The following is a 10,155-nucleotide window of genomic DNA, read 5'->3' on the forward strand; positions in this document are numbered from 1 at the left end:
TCCAGGTCCAGGTTTACAGAATTTAATTCTGGCTCTCAAATCCCACATCTGGGGCCTCATTTATCAAAGAGCGTGTAAATTCAGGTGTAAAAGAGGGCGTACGACGAAAACGCGGAAAATGCACAATGTAGCGTACGACGAGAATATTTACACGCTTTTCGGATCTATCAAAAAAGTCGTATGCCCTTTTCTGCACGAGAAATCCGAGACGGGCGGGGAAGAGAGCGTACGCGCACGCGCCCCGTGTTCCGCCCTCTCCACGCCCAAATCCAACCATATATGGTCAAAACTATGACGGCACAACGGGGATACCCCGGAAGGAACCGACATAATATAGCGTGGAGCATAGGGACAGATAAATACGTTTATGGAAAAACGCGGAAAGAAGAGAAACCTTTCGGAGACGGAGGTGCATGTGCTTGTTGGTGAGGTCCACGCGAGGAAAGAAAATCATCTTCGGAAGGTAAGCTATTTGTACGAGCCTACATTTGTCTGATTGCTCCTAGTTTAGGTAGCCTACTGTATGTTCGTGCATCCTGTATGTGGCGTAGGCTACACGGACATGCTGTATTATGTGTGAGGAAAGCAAACATTCCACACATTCTGTGGTAGGCTATGAATGATTTAGGACCAAAAACAGGGAACCATAACACAGATGACCACTTCATAATGTTAGACCACATGAAACATTTTCCCCTCTGGGAAATTTAGACTCTCATCTAAATCACCCGGGAAATCACACTTAAGCATTTATTTGGCTGCCAACAGAAAAACATATCAATTGAATATGGCTACACAATAAAATGTTTAATGCATAATCAAGTTAACAGACAAACTCAAAGAAAATGACTGAAATTGTTTCTCCAGACTCTGACGTGGGGTGGGACTCAGAGGAGGGGGAGTCTGCAGTGGTCCTTGACCTGACGGTCGTGCCCCCGCCGGTTGCAGCCTCTACATCCAGCGCACCAGCCTCCACCTCCAGTGCCATCTCCAGCGCCTCCGTCTCCACCGCCCACGCCTCCACCTCCGGCTGCCAGCGTCCCTGCCTCAAGGTTCCCTGAGGGCTGGGCTTCCTATCAGACGCTGTGCTGGAGGCTCATGACCCTAGAGGCCCAGAGGGAAATGGCAGAAGGGATTGGGGCAGTTGTGGGGCAGTTGTGCAGCAGTTGGTGAAGGTCACCACACTACACCACCAGAGCCAACAGGACATCCTCACTGCACTTCATTCCCTCACACATGCTGTCACGGACCTCACACTGTCACTCACTACCACACTCACGGACCTCACACATTCACTCACTACCACACTCACGGACCTCACACAGTCACTCACTACCACACTCACGGACCTCACACATTCACTCACAAACGCACTCACACACCTCACACAGTCACCCACCAACAGACAATAAAATGGTAGAAATGTGAACCTTACTTGTTTGTGTCTTCATAGCTGGCGCATGACCTCAGTGTGGGCCCTTTGGCCCCGCTGGTAAACCTCATGACGGGGAGGGGGCTGAGGGCTTGGGTCCTCATTTTGTGGTGGGGTCTTGACTGGTTCTCATTCTTATCAGCTTTGAATATACATCATGGCAAACATAACAGAATGATGTACAAGGAGGGGACAGATACCTAGTGAAAGTACTATTGGTTGCTAGTAAAAAGACAATAATGAGGGCTTGGTATAAGGTGGAACCCCCAACCAAGGAGCAGTGGTGGGTGTTGTGGAGGAGATTTATGAGATTTATTTATGCATTGAGGATGCAGGAAGGAAAGTTTGAAGGGAGATGGGAAAAATGGATGGATTATAGAAGGAAGTGTGATGATACCACTAGTATTAAAATTGTCATATTTGAGTAAGAAAAAAAAGCTGCATGGATGGAAGTACCCATAAGCTGTTATTGTAAGTTTTTATGTTTTATGGTATTGTCGTTGTATGGATGGAAAATGCTAATAAAGATTAAAGTAAAAAAGACAAAGAATATGTATCTTGGCTATGCACACACCAAGCCAGCCGTCACGCGCAGCGCCTGCCTCCAGTCTAGCCCTACCCTGCTGTGCGCCAGGATGAATGAGTCATGCGTGGAGCCAGGCCACCGTGCCACTACACTTGTGATGAGCATGTCGGCGTCACATATGATTTGGGTATTTATAGTGTGCACATTTTTGCGATTCACATAGACGTATTCATTCACTGATGGTGCCCTTATGTGGGTGCAGTCGCCATCGCCGTCACCTCTTTGGAGTTCTATCGAGTAGCGCCGGATTCATTTAGGCTCGCATTACGCACAGGAGGACTGTCATTTATATGCTTACCAAACAGCAAACAGGTCCACATGATCACATATTAATGACAATCTAATTTGTCAATGATTAGCGTTTGATGGAGTGCCTGCATTAAGTGTGTGACATATAGCGCGGAAGGGTTTGGGACAGCGCATAGGTTCAGTTTGGGGAACAAATCCATATCGAACCATGAATGAGCCGGTTAGAGGACACGTCTAATCTTGCATTGCGATATATGTTTGTGCTGAATTGGCCTAGTAGCCTACATGATTGTGCGTTCATGAACTGTCGCTCTTATTCTCTCCGTCAAACATAGTAATTCACCGACGCACCACCTGCGTCGCCAGTTCCCCCTGTGTTCAAGAAGGGCGTAGAACACCGTGTAAATCGGTACGACAAGCTGAGAGGTGTCCTACAAAAGCGCGGAGAAAGGCGACTAAATTTTCGCCCTTACGGCTTGATAAATCGCAATGTGGGGGGGGGCAAATGGCGTACGCCTGAACTCGCGAAAAAGACCGTGTAAAAGAAGGCGTACCTCAATGATAAATGAGGCCCCTGGATGCTGTTGTTGTTGTTGTTGTTGTTGTTGTTGTTGTTGTTGTTATTTCAGGGAAACGGGAGGAGACGTCTTGGGCCGTCTGCATCACCGGAGAGAGTGGACGGGTTTGACGGACAGCGAGGGTCGCATTGACAGTGTCATTTGCATGTCTGTCTCTAATGAGGAAAAGACTGATGGGAGATTCAGCCCCGCCCTCATCGGACCCTGGAACGCCACGGGGCTCATTTAGCACGGAGCACGCCATCGTCCACGGGCGGCAGGCGGCTGTCAACCATGCTCAGGCCTGGACTCCTCAGTTGTCATCATCAAAGACCAAACCAGAACTAATCCCAGCCCCGAATCTGGCAGCTCTGGGCTTTGGCATTTCATTATACTGTTTTTTGTCTGTTGGGGAACGTTTGGAATGATTGCTTTTCGTCTATTCTGATGTAGATCTTTGCTGATGCACAGATGGTGTCTAGGCCTCTCTGGACATCATTGCGTTGAAATGCATTAGCCTATGTGTATCTGGATGTGCCGTGTGTACTGTAGCTTTCTCTCCTGGAAAGAGTGTTTTTTTTTACGGTTCTGTACTGAGTGTGGAGCCGGTGGGAGCACCTGTCCAGGTCAAAGGTCACAGCAGAGGAATCATGTTAGGTCACAGGTCAAAGACAAAGGAGAGAAGAATGTGCTTCCCCATGATTTCCTGTCTGGAGCACGCACGAGCGCACGCACGCACACACACTCACTCACTCACTCACACACACACAGACCTTTAATGTTTCCTCAATACTCTCCAAAAAGACCCAAAAGATGTTGTCCAGATATTTAGAGGCTGAACTAAAAAAAAAACACCCAACATTCATCTCGAAAATACGACAAGAAGAAATCGATATTTCGGTGCCTGAAAGTGGCCAGGTGCTAGATTGATCGTACCTGACCAAACAACGGCCTGGCACAGAGGAAGAAGGTGGGATGAAAAGAGGTATGAGAGAAAGAGGGAGAGAGAGAAAGAGAGAGAAAGAGAGAGAGAGAGAGAAAGAGAGAGAGAGGGGGGGAGGGGGGAGGGGGGAGAGCAAGAAAGGGATACAGAGAAACAGAGCGAGCGAGAAAGATGAAGAGAGAGAGACAGAAAGAGAGAGGGGGAGAGGGATGCAGAGAGAGAGTTGGGGGTGAGAGAGAGAGGGGGGGTGAGAGTGAGAGAGGCCTGAACCCCACATCTCAGCTGCTTATTAAGAGAGTTGAAGCCGTGAAACGATGTGGTGGAGATAGATAGCATCACACACAGCCTCCCTTATGGGGCTCACTCCATCTTAGTTACCCAGATTTTGTCTCACTATCTCATCTTCCCTGCTTGACCATTCACCAGGCTCAGGTCACACTTTTACCAAGAGTATCTAATCCATAAAGGCTCTTTGAATCCCGAATAAGCCGTCATGAGGACGAGCTATCTGAACTAGCTGGCTCCGTTGTCTGTTGTGTGCTGTGGAGGCCAGGGGACCTCTGTGGTGTGCTGTGGAGGCCAGGGGACCTCTGTGGTGTGCTGTGGAGGCCAGGGGACCTCTGTTGTGTGCTGTGGAGGCCAGGGGACCTCTGTGGTGTGCTGTGGAGGCCAGGGGACCTGTGCTTCATGGTCGGTTCAAAAGTCCTCCTCTGCTGCTTTCAGTCTGGTTGAGAGCTGGTGAATACCAGAACCCCCACTGTGTTCTTTATGATAAGGTGGGCTGGCATTCTCTTTCTCTAAGGCGTAACTATCACTGGTATCAGTTCATTTTCAAAGCCATTATTGGTAAACTTCCACCTTGCATCTCGTCTCCGTTGGACTGGAGCCTTGGCACCAGCCAGACCTGATCAAATGATCGGCTTGTTTTCAGGGTTCCTCGAGTGCATTCTGAACTTGGAAGGGAGTTTTTTTCATGATGCTCCTTATATTTGGAATACCTTACAACAGACTCTAAAGCTTGAGGTCCTTCCTTCAGTCACAGAGCTTAAATCCATGGCTCTAGACCTACCAATATGTACTTTGAGCTGTGACAGTTTTAATAATAATAATAATTATTATTATTATTATAATTATTATTATTATTATTATTACTATTGGCATTGTATATTGCATTTGTATTGTTGATATTTGTGTCTCTGTGTTAACTCGTCATAACTGTAAATGAAGAAAACCTTTCGAAGTGCTTCACAAGTATAAATAAAGGTTTGAAATTAAATAAGAGAAGTACCTTCATAACATGAAGTTATTCTAATATGTGTTAGTGTCCCATCTAGTCACTGAGCGAGAGAATGAGAGAGAGAATGAGAGAGAGAGCGTCTACTATATCTCTTGATAGATCTCTCTCTAGAGCATGTCTTCCTTCCACACATGCTGCCTCATTGCATCAGAATCATACAACAACAACAACAACAATGTTTATCACAGAGTACACACAGGTCACACACACCAGTAAAGCCAAGCCCATCTTTAAAGACTAGATAATAGTCTCATTTAGCTAACGGCTTCTAATGCCTGTTCACGCCACACAAAGCCAAACGGAATGAGGATTATGTGGCTGTTTTCAGTATGTGGATCGTTTTTTCTTTTCTCCGTCAAATGAATCTATTGTGGTCAGCTGGGGGTTCTGGGTATCTATGCTGTCCTCATTACAAATGTGGAAATTATAGCACAGACTGCCCATAGGATCAGGCTGAAATTACCAATGCATTAAACACCTTCTGTGTCAAAATACTTTGTACAGACTTAAGAGTAAGACTAACCACATTTTAACAATTTATTTCTGTCCACATACGCACACACACGCACGCACACACAAAACAATGAATAATACTCACAAATGATTTTGTTCTGGTGAAGGCCAGTCATTATTTTCAATGTACCCGTAGTTATGGAAACCATTTTATAGAACTTATATCACCAGTTACCTGTTAAATAACCTTCATAATATAATAAAGAGACAACACTATTCTCTCTGAACAATGGGAAACCGGAATCCTTTCAGGGGCTCGCTGTAATTGCAGGCGCTTAAGAATTTCCATGGAATGTAGGCTACATCAACTACGGAAGTTAACAGAGACATCCGGGAGTGCGTTCAATGAAAATACCTCCCCTAATCTCAGAGCAGTCGGTCCTGCTACAGAGACCAAGGCGATATACTGCCATCTTGTGAGAGATTGAATGCGTGATCTTCACTGTGAGCTCAGGTTGCGAACCTCCCATCCAAGTCGCCGTTATCTACTTTCTTAATGCAACATAAAATACGAGGCCTTCTTCAGATACTATCCTGCCGGCTCGCCTCCAGCTGCCCAGCGGGGGCGCGCTGCTGCCCTGAAGCACACATGAAAAGACGAGGCTCCTCGCGATCCACATTAGTATGGTGAGCGTGCGTCCTCTTTGTTAGTGTGTCAGGGCTGATGTGGGAGCTCTCTAATGGAAGGAGAGGATTGATGAACACCGAGCTCTGTGTTTTCCTGTAAGGCTAAAACTGGGGAACGGAATCAGATCCGCACTTATCACATTCCATCTATCTACAAGCTGTAAAAAGGAGACAGAGTTACAGCTTTCTGACTCTCTCGCTCTCTCTCTCTCTCTCTCTCTCCCTCCTCCCTCTCTCCCTCTCTCTCCTTATATTTGTATATCTCTCTCAACCTCATATATTCCATAGAGTGTGTCAGTAAAGCAGTCTTCAGAGACGGTGCTGTTTCTCTATAAATTTATCAACCTTGCACACTTTGCACCACATGACTGCGCCTGAAGCCCCGTGAGTGTGCGGTACCTGAAAGGCCACACCGAAAAAACGATAATTATTTTCTTTTTTTTTCTGTCACTCAAAGAGTGCACAGCTAGCGTTAGCAGCACGGCCCGCCACACCGACGGTTAAGCCGATTCATGGGTAGCGGCTACAGCGTGGGTTTGGTTTTTACCAGTGAAGGACGGGTGATCGGATCGAAAATTAAAACATCCCCAGCCTAGCAGATGTGGTTTTTCTAAAGAGGAGGGCCTGATAATGACTACACAAGTCTGTAAATGGGTCTGCCCGCACGCTCTGCCTGATTATAATACCCAATAAAGCAGACACGGGCATGAGCGCACACAAAGCCAAGGTTAATATAGAGATGGAGGGGGGCGATAGGCGCTCTCGCACTCGGCTGAAAGGAGACCCAGATGACTTTTCATTTCCAGTGTTCATCTTGTTATCTGTAATTGTGGAGGGCTGCGGTGGGGGGGGGGCAGGGGGCGGGGCTCCGCCTAATAAGCGTCCGCGCGACAGCCTGGCAAATTGATGCTTATGGCTTCAACGCAGACGCGGGGAGGTCGAGGCGCTGATAGAGAGGTTTCCTGGCTGGGAGAGGAGAGGAGAGGAGAGGAGAGGAGAGGAGAGGAGAGGAGAGGAGAGGAGAGGAGAGGAGAGGAGAGGAGAGGAGAGGAGAGGAGAGGAGAGGAGAGGAGAGGAGAGGAGAGGAGAGGAGAGGAGAGGAGAGGAGAGGAGGGGAGGGGAGAGGAGCGGAAAGAAGAGGAGAGAGGGTGGAAGGACAGACAACCGGAAGAAAATAGAGAGATAAAAGCACAAAACAAAGATTAAAATGGTGCTTAATAACACACACACACACCAGTGCAATATTACCAGAGGAAGTGAACACTAGATAGGTAATGAAAAGAATATTAATTTAAGACTTTACCCAGTGCTGAAACCCCGCGTCTCGAAGGCCTACCCATTAATATCATTATAGCCAATGCACTGCTAGGGCCAAATGCAGTTAACGTAAATCTCATGTGGTCTCTCCTACAGTCTGCCGTAGTCATTATTCAGTATTAACAGTTCTGATTCAAGTGACGCACAGTAATCATCTCAATGAAACAGCTTTTTTACCCATAAATAAACTCACTTTCCCAGAAGTACTGGGAACCCTCGGCGTTCTTTTTTCAGAGCAAAGCAGAATCCATCACGCTGGCCCGTAGCCGGTCTGGACGCCGCCCCCCCCCCCCCCCCCCCCCCCCCCGGGGCGTGCAAACCCGCTCTCTTCCTCGCCCATTTAGGGACATTTGCATAAACATGGTGACCATATTCCACATACCTGTCCTCCCCGTTCATTGTAGATTCAACATGGACGCTCTGCATGCTGCCTCCTTGTCCTCTGCAGACCACCTATCCTCCCCCCTCCCTCCCTCCTAATGCCCCCCCCACCCCCCACCCTGTCATACATTCTCTCTCCCAAACTTCTAACCTCAGTTAGTGTGATATGGAGGTGTGTTGTGTTGTCTAGTCTTAGTGTGATATGGAAGTGTGTTGTGTTGTCTAGTGTTAGTGTGATATGGAGGTGTGTTGTGTTGTCTAGTGTTAGTGTGATATGGAGGTGTGTTGGGTAGTGTTAGTGTGATATGGAGGTGTGTTGTCTAGTGTTAGTGTGATATGGAGGTGTGTTGTGTTGTCTAGAGTGTTATTGTGATATGGAGGTGTGTTGTGTTGTCTAGTCTTAGTGTGATATGGAAGTGTGTTGTGTTGTCTAGTGTTAGTGTGATATGGAGGTGTGTTGGGTAGTGTTAGTGTGATATGGAGGTGTGTTGGGTAGTGTTAGTGTGATATGGAGGTGTGTTGTGTTGTGTAGTGTTAGTGTGATATGGAGGTGTGTTGTGTAGTGTTAGTGTGATATGGAGGTGTGTTGTGTTGTGTTAGTGTGATATGGAGGTGTGTTGTGTTGTGTTAGTGTGATATGGAGGTGTGTTGGGTAGTGTTAGTGTGATATGGAGGTGTGTTGGGTAGTGTTAGTGTGATATGGAGGTGTGTTGTGTAGTGTTAGTGTGATATGGAGGTGTGTTGTGTTGTGTTAGTGTCAGGGTTGGGAAGGTTACTTTTAAAAAGTAATCCCTTACAGTTACAAGTTACTTGTGAAAAATTGTAGTCAGTAACATAATCCGATTACCACAATTTAAAAGTAAAGTAAGGGATTACTTTCAGTTACTTTTGGATTACTTTAAATAAAATGTACTGTGTATTTCACCAGATATAAAATGTACTGTGTATTTCACCAGAAATCCTACATTATTTATTCTTTTTCTGTGTTCTAGAGCTGACAACATAGCTAAACAGCAGTTGCCTTGGCTAGTTAATTGCAGTCTGCAAAACACGACACTCGTTGCTAATGTAGCTAACGTTAGGTGTAAACGTCGGAGCCAGCTCTAAACTCCAGCTCTAATGCATTCTAAGCAGCTGTGATTGGCGCTATTCAGCTATACAGCTTGCCAGTGGACACACAGCATTATATATTATGGATAAAGCACCCACTGACCAGTTTTCCCAGGCAGTTAGTTATAGCTCTTGAATAATGGTGCGTTCGTTTATAACTGGGAGGTGGCAAATTGCGACTTGCTACTAGGAATGATTAAATAAAACGCTGCATGAACTCGCACTTCCTCGTCGCAAATTCGGATATGTTTCTCAGCCTCCAGTTGCCGGCTGATGTCAATATAATATCATATCATCATCGTATCATTCGCTATAGCTCGAATGCACACAGGTCGGAGGTAGGTATTTTGCCACTTGCGACTTGCCACCTCCGACCACAAACAAACGCACCATAACACCGACAGGCACTATTGAGTGAAAATAATCTGAATGGGCGCTTGGGTCTGGTTTTCTGGTTGAACATTAGTGCTATACTGTAGAAGCCTACTGCTAGCTAATTTAGCTGTCAGTGGAAGTAAGGTTAACGTTAGCTACCCTAACGTTTGACATTAGCTAACGTTAACTTACCGGCAAATGTTTTTTCAGGTTGGACATTGAGTCCTTGGCCGTCGAGGCAGGTGGCTGGGAGGCATAGTTTACACTGTGCTGTAATATTGTTGTGGTTCTGTGACAGGTAAATAAAAAAAATGCTGGTATTTCCAGGATTTTAATGCACATTGCGGTATTTCTGCCATGATGCCCGTGCTGCTCGCTGTCTGTCTGGCAGCTGTGGTCCAACAAGTACATCAGTGGGAATCTTGTTGGCACGCTGCGCGCAATTGGTTTTACTAGCCTACTTCTTCTTTTTTTTTTTTAAGATATTTTGTAAAACTGTTGAGGAGGTGAGGGGTGATTGTAATCACGCCTGTAATCCCCGTTACTATGCAAATGTAACTGTAATCTAGATTACATATTTTAAATTGTACTGTAACGGATTACAGTTACTGTTTTTTTGTAATCTGATTACGTAACGGCGTTACATGTAATCCGTTACTCCCCAACCCTGGTAAGTGTGATATGGAGGTGTGTTGTGTTATGTTAGTGTGATATGGAGGTGTGTTGTGTAGTGTTAGTGTGATATGGAGGTGTGTTGTGTAGTGTTAG

This window comes from Borostomias antarcticus, assembly GCF_949987555.1.
Source record: "Borostomias antarcticus genome assembly, chromosome: 4".
Taxonomy (NCBI): Eukaryota; Metazoa; Chordata; class Actinopteri; order Stomiiformes; family Stomiidae; genus Borostomias; species Borostomias antarcticus.